This window comes from Nanorana parkeri, unplaced genomic scaffold (assembly GCF_000935625.1).
Source record: "Nanorana parkeri isolate BGI_ZX_2015 unplaced genomic scaffold, ASM93562v1 scaffold584, whole genome shotgun sequence".
Classification (NCBI taxonomy): Eukaryota; Metazoa; Chordata; class Amphibia; order Anura; family Dicroglossidae; genus Nanorana; species Nanorana parkeri.
The window spans coordinates 659,184-674,943 of NW_017306852.1; positions in this window are offsets into that span (position 1 = coordinate 659,184).

The following is a 15,760-nucleotide window of genomic DNA, read 5'->3' on the forward strand; positions in this document are numbered from 1 at the left end:
ATGCGGCTCGGCTATTCTGCTCGATCCCTCAGAGGTAACGAGCAGAACAGAAAAATTTTTAAAAAGTACAAAAAAAGTTAATAGAAAACGATTGTGCGGAGCTAGCAGTGACAGCTAGCTCCGCCCAATAGTTACCTATTGTCCGGCAGCTCTGCTGCTGTAAAAGAAAAAAGAAAAAAAACAACTCTCCCGGGCGCTCTGGGAGCCTCCCGCTCCCGGCCGCCCAGGAGAGAAACAGGGCTGTGTCTCTTTTTTTCTTTATTCTGAAATGCGATGTCAGAATAGAAAAAAAAAAAAGAATTTTCCCATTGAAAAGCATTGGGACATTACTATTTGCAATAGCCAATAGTAAACTAGCATTGTAATCACGGCTGGCTCCGCCCAGCTGTCAGAAGCAGGCTGTCAGCTCGGCCAGCTTCGGCTTTCAGCACGGCTCAGCCAAGCCGCTGCATATGCGTTCGGCTCGGCTGAGCCGCTCGGCCATGATCGGGAGCTGTATGGGCTATTGTGAATAGCCCGTACAGCACCCCTTCGGTTCTACTGAACCGAAGGGGTCCTGGGGCCGAAGCTAGCCGAAGGATCGGTCGAAGCTACAGCCAGATCCTTCGGCAGCTTCGTGAATAGACCCTATTGTTAGACAACTCTTAGGTATAAATATGTATAAACATTAGCTAAAAATCCAGTATTAAACATTTGCACTATTTACATTTAAAAGAAATATAACTGAATAGGAAATGTACGGAATTGTGTTGCTGCAGTCATTTTATTGATTTTTTTTAAAAGCAAATACAAAATATCATTTAAACTGCCATTTCGAAGCTAAAGGTTGAATTGCATTTCCAATGAGTTTCAGTCAGTAACTGGACTTTCTCTTTTTAAATGCTAATTAACTTACCTAGATACTGTGAAATTGCTGGTTAAACAGGAAGTGATGTTGGCAGGCAGGAATTGAGGTCACTCAGCTATGTGTTTGGGGAAAAAAACACAGAGCTGCAGGATGGAAGGAAGAGTGAGGAACAATGTCTGTGCTCCCTGATCAAGCAAGAATTCCACCATGACCATCGAAGAAGCATGCATTAGCAATCAGAACTGACTGAAGTCCCTGATTTAAATCTGATAATTAATTATGCATATTTTGTATTTAACTTTCTGTATACTGTTTTATATCTTTAATTCAGTAAAGATATCCCTTTTTACACCTTATTTTGTGTAAAGGCCTATACCTTCTTGAAGATGCTGTAAATCCGAGATTAATATACGTATAAAATAGTATTAAACGCGTAGTCTTTTTTTTTTCAATAATGAATCGACATCAAAGATTTATACAATTTACAAATATACAATTTCTTTTTGCCCAAGTACAGTCATCATGTTCCCAAACAGCTGGCTCCAACTCACTCAGTTCTGTAATCCTTGAACTTCCTGTCAGTACAAGATCACAAGGGACAGAGCATTTTCCAGCATTCGTCAATCTACTAGCTTGGAGGAGGGAAGAGGGAGTAAGAAAGAAGGAAAAGGAAAGAGTGACTTGCCCTGCTGTGCCTGTGTGCCTCTGGAGATGCTCCATAGGACTTTTGCAAGGAAAATTAGCCATGTACTTGTACAATATATACCGAACCCCTCATAGGGGCCGAAGGGCACTGAGTGAATAGCCGAATGCTGCCGAACAGCATTTGGCTTGGTTATTCTATGAGCTGAATACAAAACAATTATTAAAAAAATTATTTACAAAATTTCAACGGCGTGGGGGTACCCCTTCCAATCCATACCAGGCCCTTTAGGTCTTGTAGGACCCTTTAGATCTGCTAGGAAAGTTAGGAGGAACCCCAAGTTAAAAAATTACCAAAAAAAGTGCGTGGGTGTGCGTGCGTGTCCTTTAGGTCTGGTATAAATTTTAAGGGGGAACTTCCCCCCTAAAATTCCCAACCAGACCCATAATCCGAGCACAGGCCAGGAAAGGGGGGACGAGCGAGTGTCCCTCCCTCCCTACGCCATACCAGGCCACATGCCCTCGGCATTGGGAGGGTGCTTTCCCAGGGACAAATGACGTCATGGCCGGCTCCGCCCATTTGTTGTCATACAATGACGGTACTCTCCTCAAATGAACTGAGGACAGTAGCCTGTCATTGTATGACAACAAATGACATCATGGCCGCCTCTGCCCATTTGTTTTTATTTGAACCACATGACAGGTGCTGGCCAAATCAAAACAAATATTCGGAGCCAGCCATGAAGTCACCGCTAGCTATGCCTAGTTGTTTACCTTTGGACAGTAGGTGTCATTTTGTGGTGTGTGTCTGGCAGGTGCGGACGTTCAATTAAAGAACGTTTTCAAAAGTGTGGTCTGTTTATTTACACTTACTTTTAACACTTTAGTAAATGAGTAGGGGTACAAGTACCCCTTACTCATTCACAAGGGGGGGCAGCATCTGAGTGCCTCTTAATTAAAGGGTTACCCTGATGCAAATAAGCCCCCCTGCCCACAGACCCCCCAACCAACAGGTCAGGGCTTGTGGGGAAGAGGCCCTTGTCCCCATCGGCATGGGGGCAAGGTGCTTTTCCACGGGGGACCCTGGAAAATCGCCCTACCAATGCCGAGGACATGTGGCCCTGCCAGGCCTGTGCTCGGATTAAGGGTCTGGTTGGGAATTTTAGGGTGGACCCCGTGTTTTTTTTCCCACATTTTGTGGGGTTCCTCTTCAAAATGCCAGGCCTACCTGTCCTAAAGGGCCTGGCATGACTTTTCGAGGGAACCTCAAGCACTTTTTTTTTTTTTTTTCGGGGGATCCCTCCTAGCATTCCTACTAGACCTAAAGGGTCTGGTATGGATCGGGAGAGGGACCTCACATGGTTTCTTTTTTTTTGTTGACATTTGCAGGGAGAAGGGTCTGCTTCGGCAGACTTTTCTCCCCACTTTGGCTGTGTGTTCAGCTCAGCTGAGCCGAAGCATATGCATTAAGCTCGGCTGAGCTGTTTGGCCTCCTTCAGCTGCTGTACAGGCTATTGTGAATAGCCCGTACAGCAGCCCTTCTGTTCGACTGAACCGAAGGGCTCCGGTGGCTGAAGTCAGCTGAACTAGATTGTACCTACTAAATTCAGGCTAAAATATTATATAATGTAATAAGATTGTTGCATTAAAAATGAAAAAAGACTGCAACGTGTAGTCATTTGTACAATTTGCGTGGATTATACATTTTCCTATGCCACACTATCTAAATAGTGTTTAATGCCATTTCCTATGCATACATTTATTTTTTACTCAGCTCACACAGATTAAATATTTCCGTCCCTAGTTATTGAAATTTTATAGAGTGTACAATTCGATTGTTTATCATTGTTATTAAGATCTATTTAGAATTCAGTACTGTCAATACTAAGGCACATAAACATTTTACACTTGCACATCAATGTATGTGTGAATAACCTGTGCTTTCCCCCAAGGACTTGTTACAATCCTGTAGCCTCCCCTCCAATGGAGTAACATCACCGTGACAACCAATCAGCAAATACTGTAGTATCTGCTGCAGATCAAATTTACTTTACTGGACTTTCAGACTTATTCTGTAAATAGCTGAAATGGCAATTGGAATATCCAGAAAGCAGTAACGCATAGCCATCGGTCAGATTTAAGCTCTCCGGAGTGAGACAAGTGGATGTGGATGTGAGACATGTGGATTAAGGCACAATCCGCTGCTGATTTGGGCATACATTTTCAAGTGAAAAGTCCTTCTAAGCGAGGGGTGGAGCAATCTTGAAATGTGTTGGTTTGTATGTCAAAGAAACCTGTTCCAAAGAAAAGCTCTTGAACATGCAACAGTTTACTAATTAGAGAAAATAAGGGCATCCTGAGGACACAAATGGGTAATCATGCATGGGGGCAGCCTAAACAGCATCCAGAGCATCCCAACCCTTATGCGTACCCCTGGCTGTACACTTAGCTGTTCTGGTGAGTGCAGTAAGCAGCATCCTATCCTAATAAGAAAAAAACACAGTCAGTAGTAAAAACATACAAACATCTTTGTGGTCGACTAAATGTTAACAAAGCTTAGTTTTGGTACAGAAGTGTTTCTCCAGTTATCGGTCGCTTTAGGGCATGGAGTCGAACAGCCTGGGCATCAAAACTAGCCAATGGATAGTTAGACAATTGAAGGTTAGTGCTGTTCAACCATTCCGCCTTTTTATCGAGTCAAAGGTGGTTGGGTGCTCAGGCAACATCTCTCATTGTGTGGTTTCACAAACTCTAGAACACCAGCACTTACCATCATTGTCCAAATAGAATAATATGCCTTTATTAGGTAAACAATGACAAAAATAAAATGTTACACAGCATGTGACAGTGTAATGATATGCCTATAGCCAAAAGTTAACCACGTTACAACATAATAAATAAAGCAGAATGTTACAACATAATAAATAAAGCAGAATAGTAAACAACATAACTAAAGAAGACTCTAAAATGCACTTACACAGGTAAATCCAAATCCCATTTATATTTAGGGCCAACAAGAACAATTGTCTGTAAAAATCTACAAAGACTCTTTTTATAGGAGCAAATGTCTCCAGTCCCCTCCCATTAATGGCAAAAATACATTTGTAGTACCAACAAAAAAACACAAGACATATCTCCTGCATGTATATTATAGAAATGTCTGGACACATTTCAATGAGACAAATAGTTCTGGGCTCCAAAATACTCTCCACATACTCCCTAATTCCAACCCTCATAGGGCAAATGATACAGCGTACATACTCTATTTCAAACTGCTTATTTTGTAGGTCTATCTTAGTGTCCTTTTTATATACTGGAAGCTATAGCACCAAGGGTTGCAAATAAGAATCTCCCAGCCTCTCCAACAGGGACTCCATCTCAGCCACAGTGGAGCAACCTTGAGGTGGTTTAGTAGATTTGTGCACCAGGTAGGTGATGGATTATTGGGGTAAAGTGTCACTGCACCCTTAAGTACTACGCCATCTTTCCAGATGACACATCCATCCTCTTCCCTTCAACTGTAAGATTGAATAGGACACTTTAAAATACAGGGATAGTATTTACTTTTAGCTTGCAATATATGATTAAGTTGTTTCAGTGCTTCAAAACTACACCACACCCAGTTTTATCTGCATTTTAATATCTATTCTATTGTTGTTTTTAAAGATTGAATTTCCTTTAACTTCTCCAATAAGATATTGCATAATTCCACTACTCCCACTGAGAGATTTTAAAGCAACTAAATTTCCACAGCTGCACTGTGTGAATAAATGGGGTAAAAATGCTTGTCACACATATCAAGGTGTTTCACTAAAGACTGGTCACAAGTGCCACCTGAATCACTCTCCGACTGTTGAAGATTCAACAAAGCTTGTAGCTCCACAAAAGTAAAGGAGAGTGGCTCAGGTGGAGGTCCAACCTCAATATCATCATTCTGATGTGATTGATGTCCATCATTCACTGCATAAAAATGCTTTTTTTAAACTAATATTCTCATGCATTTATTCGCATCCAAGGTGGTATTAATTTGAAATGCTTAGTAGGGGAAAATTATAGCCGCTTGGATAATAGCTTAAATTTTTCTGTACATAGGACAGCATCTGACAGGTTTAATACAACCTCCAACAAGATTGTAAGCTCTCCGAAGCAGGGCCCTCCCAACCCTCCTGTATTGAAATTCGAAGGTCTGTGAGCCGAGGTGTCATAATTCTTTTCAGATGACACCTCGGCTCACAGACCCGAATAGCATTCGGAAACTCATGAATAGTATTCGGGAGTTCCCGAATGCTATGTAGCATTTGACAGCTGAGAATGTCAAATGGGCGGCGCGAGTTGTGATGTCACGGCTCGCTACGCCCATCTATTGACATTCGGGCTGAATGTCATTTTTGCGGTGAGTTTTCATCGCGATCGGACGGGTGTCCTGCGGCGGGACTTTTTTTTATTTCAGCGGGTCGGCGGGGGTCCTGCATCCTGATTGACTCTGGATTACATTGATGGAGCCATTTTTAAAAAAAAATGTATTAAAGGAATAGTCAAAAATTGACTGTTTGTTTGTTTTTTTTTCAATTAAAGGATTTTGTCAAAAGTCTGGACAAATACTAACTATTTGATTTAACCCTTTAGTGAATTGGTAGGGGTACAAGTACCCCTTACTCATTCACATGGGGGGTGGCATCTGGGTGCCCCCTTATTTAAAGGGGTACCCCGATGCAAATAAGCCCCCTTGCCCGCAGACCCCCACAACCACCGGGTCAGGGTTGTGGGGAAGAGGCCCTTGTCCCCATCGGCATGGGGACACCCTCCCAATGCCGAGGGCACGTGGCCTGGTAAGGCGCAGGGAGGGGGGGCGCTCGATCGCCCCCTCCCCCTTTACTGCCCTGCCGGGCCAGTGCTCGGATCAAGGGTCTGGTAGGACTGTTAGGGGGGAGCCCACGTTTTTTCCCCCATTTTTGCTGGGATTCCCCTTTAAAATTCCTACCCTACCTAAAGGGTCTGGTATGAATTGGGGGGGAACCTCACGCTTTTTTTTTTTCATCTTCTGCAGGCTGTAAAAAAAATTTAATTTTTTTTTCCTAATGTAATTTTGCTGCAACGAAATTCGTCCAATAACGAACTTCGGCCCGACTACCGCTAACGAATTTCGTCCAAAACTAATTTAATTTCGGACCCGAATCCGATAAACGAAATAATGCAAAGTCCGAATCAAAACTAAACTAAACTAAACTAATTTTTTGCTGGTGCACATGTCTAGACTGTACCTTCTTCATAATCTTGAATAATATCTCTTTGGTACCTTATCCTCTTTGGATCCATAATAGAAGCATCTACATTAGCCAGATCTGATTTTGTCTATTGTTCAACTTAACAAATGCTGCTAAATGTTTATGTTTCCCCAAGGACATCTTTGTAGCACTAATCTGTTTTTCCAAGTTATACATACAGTATTTGTCTCTTTATGTGTAACAATAAGGCCTGGTTCACACCTTAACATCTTTTTGCGCGTTTCTGTGCGAAAAGCGCAAAACACAAAAGTCACAAAATGTGAAACATTCACATCTGCGCATTTGTACGTGCGGACAAAAATTCCAGAATAGGTACATTTTCTGGGCGATTGCCTCATGTTCTGATTGTGGTTATAGCAGCGAATGCACAGAAAAACCACAAGCAATAAACCGTGTGTAAAACCTGCTGAATTGCACACGCTCGGGTGTGACTGGAGCCTAAGATACATCAAATGTAGGAAACAGTTACCTAATATCTGGTTCCACAATGGTACAAATTCTGCAGAGTAAACTGTGAAGGGGATTTTCTTAATGCACAAACCCCTGAGGATCATTTGTTTAGAGCTATATATCTACAAACATGTCAAATCCCACCAAACCCTTGGTTCCTTGGTTCTAGTTTTTTAATCTACATTTTTAATGAGGCATTAAGTGCAGAAGGGTTTCACTTTTTAGAAAAGATAGTCTCACATCTATCTAAATGATTTACGGAATCCATAATACTATTTATGTCCATATTGTGGACATTAGTGGATTTGGCTGGCTCATTATGCACTGTATCTTCCACTACCTTACATAATTCAAATATATAGCATAAATGGACAAAATAAAAATTGCAAATAAACATCTACTTATTTAGAATAATCAGTGTGTCTCTGAAGATCAGGGTAATAAATGTCGCTGTGCACAAATAACATACTGTATGTTCCTCCATGAATAAAAATGCCATAATTTCTCGATCAGTACTGCTTAAAAGGCACACCCAAAACATTATTATATTAAGCATTACACATTAGTCAACAGTATTTCTACACAACCCCTCTCTTTAGAGCAGGGTTTGTCAATGTAAGGATTTATTAGTTCCTGTGAAGAAACTTGTACTATTTTTGCAGCAATAGCGAAACAGGAACATATCGACATGTACATCTTCTAAAAGAGTTCTGTTCTTATAGCAAGCCGAACTCAATTAAATAGTGTATGAATTCTAACACAAATAATGTTGCTTATATGATAGATTGCTCCAATGAAATACAGTAGATAGGCTGTATAATTCCCTCATGAGGGTTAGAATTAGAGAGCACTCCTAAAAAAAAAGAGGCTTCATGGATTTTTAGATGACAGACAAGGGTTCCCTTTGGCCTCAATCATAGATGACCAGACCATTATAAATAGGGAAGCAGGTTGTTTACAACGACAGTAGAAGTGATTTTTTTTCTGAAGATATGGGTAAACAACGCGATTTAACAGCCTTTGAACGTGGGATGATTGTTGGTGCTCAAGCCATGGAGCGAGTATCAGCAAAACAGCAGAATTCGTTAAATGTTCAAGAGCAGCTGTTGTTAAAGTGTTTAAAGACTGGACTGTCAGTGGGCGTGGCCAGGATGTGAAGGAGACAGGACACGTGTGAGTGAGCTCCACTGCCCTTACCTCGATTCATCCGACTAATCCATCCTGTTGGGGGACTTTACGGCTGCTCGGACCGCTGGGGGAAGGTGCTGGAACTCCGCTGGAGTATGCCCTCGAGATCGGGCAAGAAATCCTCCACGCCAGGGAACAAACGCCGCAGCCGCAGACGGAACACGTGTCCCTCGCCGGCCATCTTGCCTGAATCTCCCTCTGCATGTCTACAGGTGGTGAGTGAGACGTCCGCGCTTATGGATGGGGAACTGCTGGTGGCTCAGGAGGGGCTACAGACTGCTGCTATCCTGACAACTATAGAGGCTAGTAGAGTGGCCCTCACTACCAAAATAGACCATCTTGCGGTCGAATGTACACTCATCCGCAGTGACCTGGATAAATTTAGGGGGCGCTTGTCTGAGGCTGAGCATAGAGTATCGGGCCTAGAGGACACGGTGGGGGAGCATACCACCTCCATTACTGAACTGCAACGCATGGTGCACACATTGTCTGCGAGAGCAGAAGATGCTGAAAACAGGATGCGCAGAAATAATATCCGCATTATTGGCCTGCCGGAGGGTGCAGAGGGTGAGCACCCAGTACAGTTTGCGGAATCCCTCTTTAAGAAGGTGTTGGGAGTGGCGAAGGTTCCCGCCACGTTTGTGGTAGAGAGGGCGCATCGAGTACCTGCTGGTCGCCCTCCTCCGTGGGCTGCACCAAGACCCTTCCTAACGAGATTGCTGAATTATAGGGACAGAGACGCTGTGCTGGCTGCGGCCTGGAATTTCCCTGATTTGCATCATGAATTTTTTGATACTCCGACGGCAGCAGCGAACTGGCTGGATAGGATGCGATGAGGAGATGCAGTTGGCATCCTAACCTGAACGCTCTTTATTTTGGATGACTTCGGGGATCCGAGGCTGTAACAGTGACTGAGACATTTTGCTGTCGGCCTTAACATAAAGTAGTGGGTGATTTTAATACTATCCTAGACCAGATACTGGATTCCTCAAACCCAAATAGAGCACCGGGGCTGGAACTGGTGGGATGGGCGGAGGCTGCTTCCCTGCTGGAGGTTTGGAGGTGGAAAAACCCTGGTGTGCGGGGGTATTCTTGTGTGTCTTATACGCATAACTCCTCCTCTAGAATTGATATGGCTTTTGCTAATGATTTATTCCTGGGGTTAGTATCGGAAGCTGTCTACCTGCCTGGAGGGGTGTCTGATCATTCGCCTCTGTCACTCACGCTTACCTTTCCCGCACCATACCAGCGCAGGGGATGGAGGTTGTCCCCAGGTTGGCTTGGGGAGGAAGGTGTGGAGAGTAGACTGTTGCCCCTGGTAGATGAATATTGGGTCCACAATACAGGGTCGGTGTCTGAGGATATTGTCTGGGATGCATTTAAAGCATATATCAGAGGAGAGTACATTTCTAATATTAAGGTATCCAGGAGAGACTTTGCTAAGGAAAGAGAAGAGCTGCAGCGGGTGGAGGAAGAATGTGCTAGTCTATATGCGACCTCTCCTGCTGAAGATTCCTTTGAAGCTCTTAGGGCGGCGCGAAGGGCTTTACAGCTACATCTTAAGGCTCTGACTGGATGTTCTCTACAAGAGGCGGCAGAGGCCAGATTTGAGCAAGGGGACCAGAATGGCAAATGGTTGGCCCTGTTGGTGGCGGATCATCACCCATTAGCGAATATCCCGTGTATACTGACATCAGCGGGGGAGCGGGTGACAGACCCGGGGGCAATTATGGAGGAATTTACACAATATTATAGTGCGCTGTATGCTCCTGTTGCGCCCTATGATGCGGAGGCTCTTCGCTCCCTTTTGGGGGGACTGGGTCTTCCCTGTCTTGAGCAGCAGGATAGGGAATCCCTGGAGGCGGAAATCTCGATACGGGAGGTCGAGAGGGCAGTTGGATCCATTCCTGCCAGTGAGGCGCCGGTGCCGGATGGCCTTCCGGCAGAATACTATTTGCCGCGGATGGCACCTCGGTTGCAGGTATTGTATAACGTTTGCCTAGCGCGGGGGAGACTGCCAGCTTCCATGTATGAGGTGAATGTTGTTCTTATACCTAAACCAGGGAAGGATCCGCTGCTTTGCTCCTCCTACCGCCCGATAGCTCTACTAAACATGGATTTAAAAATTCTGACCAAGATTCTTGCGCAGCGCTTAGCGGGGGTTATCACATCCCTGGTGGATATTGACCAGACGGGATTTATACCAGGGAAATCTACTGATACCAACCTACGCAGGGTCTTCACAAACCTCCAGCTTTCACATGCGAATGCAGGGTCTAGAGCATTGGTCTCCTTGGACATTGAGAAGGCCTTTGATTCAGTGGACTGGGGCTCCGTGGGAGTTGTCCTGCGGTACATGGGGTTTGGTCCTAAATTTTGCAGATGGGTCGGTGTTTTGTATAAGGAACCTAGAGCCTCCCTGAAGATAGGCCCCGCTCTATCCGACAGTTTCGCGGTGGGGAGGGGTACCAGACAAGGGTGCCCCTTGTCGCCGGGGTTGTTTGCACTAATGATGGAGCCCCTGGCTGTGGCGTTACGCAAATCCACGGCCTTGGAGGGGTTCAGAGTGGGGTCTATTGAGGAGAGACTTGCCTTGTACGCGAATTATCTGATCTTGTTTCTGGCGGACGCGGGCCCCTCTCTTAGAGAGACGCTGCGAATACTAGATGAATTCTCTGTATTTTCTGGACTGAGAGTTAACTGGACCAAATCCCATATTCTGCCGCTGGATGAGGGCACTATGGGCTTGGCTGATGGATCAATACCCCTGCAATGGGTCTCACAGATTACTTATTTGGGAGTTAAGATCACAGCTAAAGTTGGCAACTATTCCTCACTGAATCTAACTCCAGTGATCACACAGGTTAAGCGACGGTTGATAGGATGGAAGCATTTGCCAATCTCTATGATAGGTAAGGTTAACCTGCTGAAAATGAAGATTTTACCTGTACTTTTGTACTTTCTCCATAACTCTCCAGTTTGGGTGCCTGCGAGTTTCTTCCACGGGGTGACTGGCTTGTTCCGGGACTTTGTGTGGGGCTCGCAGGTACCGAGACTCAGAATGTCCATTCTACAGGCACCTTGGAAGAGGGGTGGTCTGGCGCTGCCTGATATGAGGAAATATTATCTAGCAGGACAAATGGTGGTTGTAAACAGGTGGTTGACGAGAGAGGATAGTGACTCTGCGGTGGTTCTGGAGGCAGCGAGTTTGGGCTCCTATGAGGCCTTAGCATCCCTGGTGTATAGGGGATGTGGGGCCCCGTATGACCTCACGCTCTCCATGCGGGGCACATTAAAAGCATGGGGGCAGGTGTTGGATTCACTGGGTGGGGGGGAGTTGGATATATCGCCATACACCCACTTGTGGAGAAATCCGAGACTCGCTCATTTCAGCACCATACCGAACTGTCATGTTTGGCCCAGGAAGGGCATTAAAACACTGGAAGATATATTGAGTGATGGGAACATTCTGGGTTTTAAAGACCTGAGTATTAAATTTAAACTGCCGAGCTCCGTCTTTTATAGATATATGCAGCTGTGCCATGCTTTTCGGGGACAGTTTTCGCCTCCCCCGAAGAGTTTCGGTGCCTCCTCATTGGAGTGCATGCTGAGGACTCGGGGGCTGCATAAACCCTTGTCAACTGTATATAGCATGCTGTTTCCGGATGCGCACAGACCTCTGGGGAGGTGCGAGGCACAATGGTGAAGTGAGGTGCAGGATCTAGATGAGGAGGAATGGAGAGAGGCCTGGGACTACCCTTTCACTCATTTAATTTCTACTAGGGATAGATTGATACAATACAAGATGTTGCACAGAGTATATTATATGCCTGCAAGGTTGGCCCAGATTTATAGCGCGTGCCCGGCGACTTGCTGGAGATGTACCTTCTCTCCGGCTGGGTTTAGCCATGTGTTTTGGGACTGCCCTGCTATTAAAAACTATTGGGTAGAGGTCATAGAATTCATAAAGCGGTTCCTTATGCTGGAGATTCAGCCGGAGATGGGGCTCTGCTTATTGGGCCTCGCAGAGCGTAATACGGCTACACATGCTACCAGCACAATGTTGGGAATTCTATTGTTTTACGCTAGGAAACTGATAGTCCTGAATTGGAAGAAGCCGATCCCGCCTACCTTTGAGAATTGGAGAGGTTTGGTGGAGTCTGCTATTCCAATGTAAAAGGCAGCATATATTCATAGAGCCTGCCCAGGGAAATTTTACAAAGTTTGGGGGAAATGGCTGGATGCCTTTTCCACTGGGGCTGATGAGTGAACTGTACGGAATAAGAACGTTGCCTGTGTACAACTGAGGTGGAACAGTCTGAACGCTGTAGGATTGAGTGATACTTGATTACGTAGGGACCCTGGAGACATGAAAGACCCGGATGGTGGGGCTCCCCACATATGCAGAGTTGCAGAAGGAGTTTTCCTAACCCACATATTAATGCTCTGAATAGGAGTCCTATAAGTTGAAGTACATGAATGTTATGCGGATCACACAGCTCTGGTTGTAGGGAGGGATGGGGGTGAGGGGGGGACAGGAAGGTTTTTGTTGTAACTGTTATGTAAGATGTGCCCCTGAGTGTTGGAACTCAGGTGATGTATGTTGTACTGTTTTACCTTAACCGCTGTGAAAACCAAATAAAAACAATTAAAAAAAAAAAAGACTGGACTGTCAGCCGAAAATCTGGGTCTGAACGTGCGAATTGTGGCCGTCAGCGACTAGTCAATGTTAGGGCAGAACGGAGAGTGGCAAGACTGGTACAAGACAACAGAAGGGCAACGGTGCAGTGCCAGATTCCTCGCATCACCTTTCTCATCTCGTGGAGGCGGCCCAACGAAGTCATCTCGTGGAGTCATCTCGTGGCCCAACGAAGTACTGATGGGGTGGTCATAATAATCTGGCCACTCAGTGTATAGGTGCATTTGACATTCTGCTTTATTTATTAAGTTTTAATAACTGTTATATTGTTAATTATTGATTATATATGGGCTAAGGAATAAGCATACTTCTTCTTTAAAACAGCACTAAATATCTATGTCTTAGTATAGAAATGTAAATACAGAAAAGTGATAACTCAGAAATCTAATTCTTTAACTGAATTTTACACAATGTAAAGCTACAAATACTAAGGTATGCAGCATTCAAACAGCTTAAAGCGGACCTTTATACTCAAAAATCTAATTCTACCAATGCATCCCTCTATGTATGATAATTAATAATAACATAGACATGTCAGGTGTAAAATCCTTCCTGCTTTGAAAGTGCAAATTACTTCAGTTTGCCAAAGCATTGCATACTGGGAAAGTTACATCAGCAAAGCATTGCTGGGAAATCCCATCTCAGTGAAAGGCATTTTCCTCCCCTGAGATGATGTGCATGGTCACATGCCTAGTCACATGTGCCAGATTTTCAGGAAGTAAAAGAGGAGCTAGTAATCTGCCCTTAGTAAACATGGCCACTGTCCGAAGACTGGTGAAGAAAAGAGATATAAGGTATGCAAAGATTACAAAGCCTGCAATTATCTAGAAGTATGAAGATTGTCATTACTAACCTTTTCTAAAGGTGTGTTTGTTGTTATTTTAAAGATATGGGTAAAAGCCCACTGTAACAGCTTGATATACAATAAATAATGGTACAATTGAACAAATTGCTATCAATTATTTCCAGAAAGCTGGCAAACACTCGGAAATCAGTTACCCAAGTATTTTTCAGAATGCAAACCAGCACAACTTACAGGCAGACCAACACTCTAGGCTATGCCCTGTTACCACACTTGGTGAAAATGCCACCAGTACTGACTCTATCTTCATCCACCTGGGTGTTCTATAAGTCATACTCTTGGTGTTCTGTGCTTGATACACAAATGTGGCTGCAGAAACAGGAGGTCCAACCTCTTAATAAATACCCACCAGGAGGTTCCGCAGTGTGGATCCTTGTACTGTTGCTACCAAGTAGGACCTGGTACCATTGGAAGAAGAAAAATTAGAGACCCCCAGACTCCAGTCATCTACACTGAAGTACAGTGTAGCTGTTTACAACGTACAGCAATACACTCATTACTGTACTATTTTACTATCTCTATGATTTTCCTAATTAAAGCACATATTACTTCAAATTATAACAACCCACAAAACATTAGATTTCTTGATATATTCTGTGCGTGCTAGGTCTTGATGTGTATGTCACACACATTCACACTTAAATCACTATGGATTTGTTCATCTGCCAGGCCTCATTTAACATTTATATTAGCCAGTATAGACACAGCTAGGGGTGACATGTTGCCAGCAGACCATAATAACTTCCCACTACACTGACTGACATCGCTTACCATTAGCTCTCCAATTCTCCAGACACATCAGCTCTGCAACATACACATTTACTTTACTGCCAAGAGCTTTATATCTCATTTACAATATATATTAAATACATGTACGCCAGGAAAATGTGATTCCCAGAGACGTTAATCAACACGTCTTGTCAAATACTTAGGATTCAGTGTGACTGAGGTTTCTGAACACTGATCATAATTACTATTTGTCCTGTTGAATTATGTTGGAAAAGAAGCACACATTTAGTTTTTGCCTGCAGCATTGGAATCTTGGATTCGAAAACAGTACACTTTCACTTGTAAATCTGAATGTTCCTCCCCAGTGTTATTCAGGTAAGCGATGGAACTGCTGTCTACCAGCACTTGTAGCTGCTCTAGGCTCCAGGCACAGATAGGTCCTGGGGAGGATGCTCCTCCTTCACATTCTACAATTAAGACACAATCTGCAGCATACATGGCAGTCCAAATAGACCAAGCTGTATCCCTTTGACCAGTATTTCTGGGAAACAAATTGTGTCATGGACATGTTTGTGATCGTTCACCACTTAACTGTGTAGTCAACATAGACTAGTTTTTCCAAGTGTAAAATCAGTGGTGAGTGATATAGCATAATTTAAGTTTTAAATGGCATGCCCCTGCCTTAGAGAGCGGCCTGTATGCATCTATGTCCTAATTTGCTTTGCATTTCCATGAAGGCACAGCTATATACAGTCTATTTTGCGCTGTTTGCAGTACACATGCACATGGTCATGAGCATGCACGTGTTCCCCCATGTGCATAAACATAAACGCAAACATATCATCAAGAACTCATAGAATCCTGTATGTTCATTCTCAGTGTAAACGTGATGGTACCAGCCAATCAGAGTTAAGGAATTGGGAGCAAAAGTTATGGACTACTAGCTGATTGCTGTCATTTGGCAGTGATCACCTGACAAAGCTATTTTGCAAAAATGATGCATAAAAACAGGGGCAGACCTACCACTGGTGCAGCCAGTGTGGCTGCACCTGGGCTAG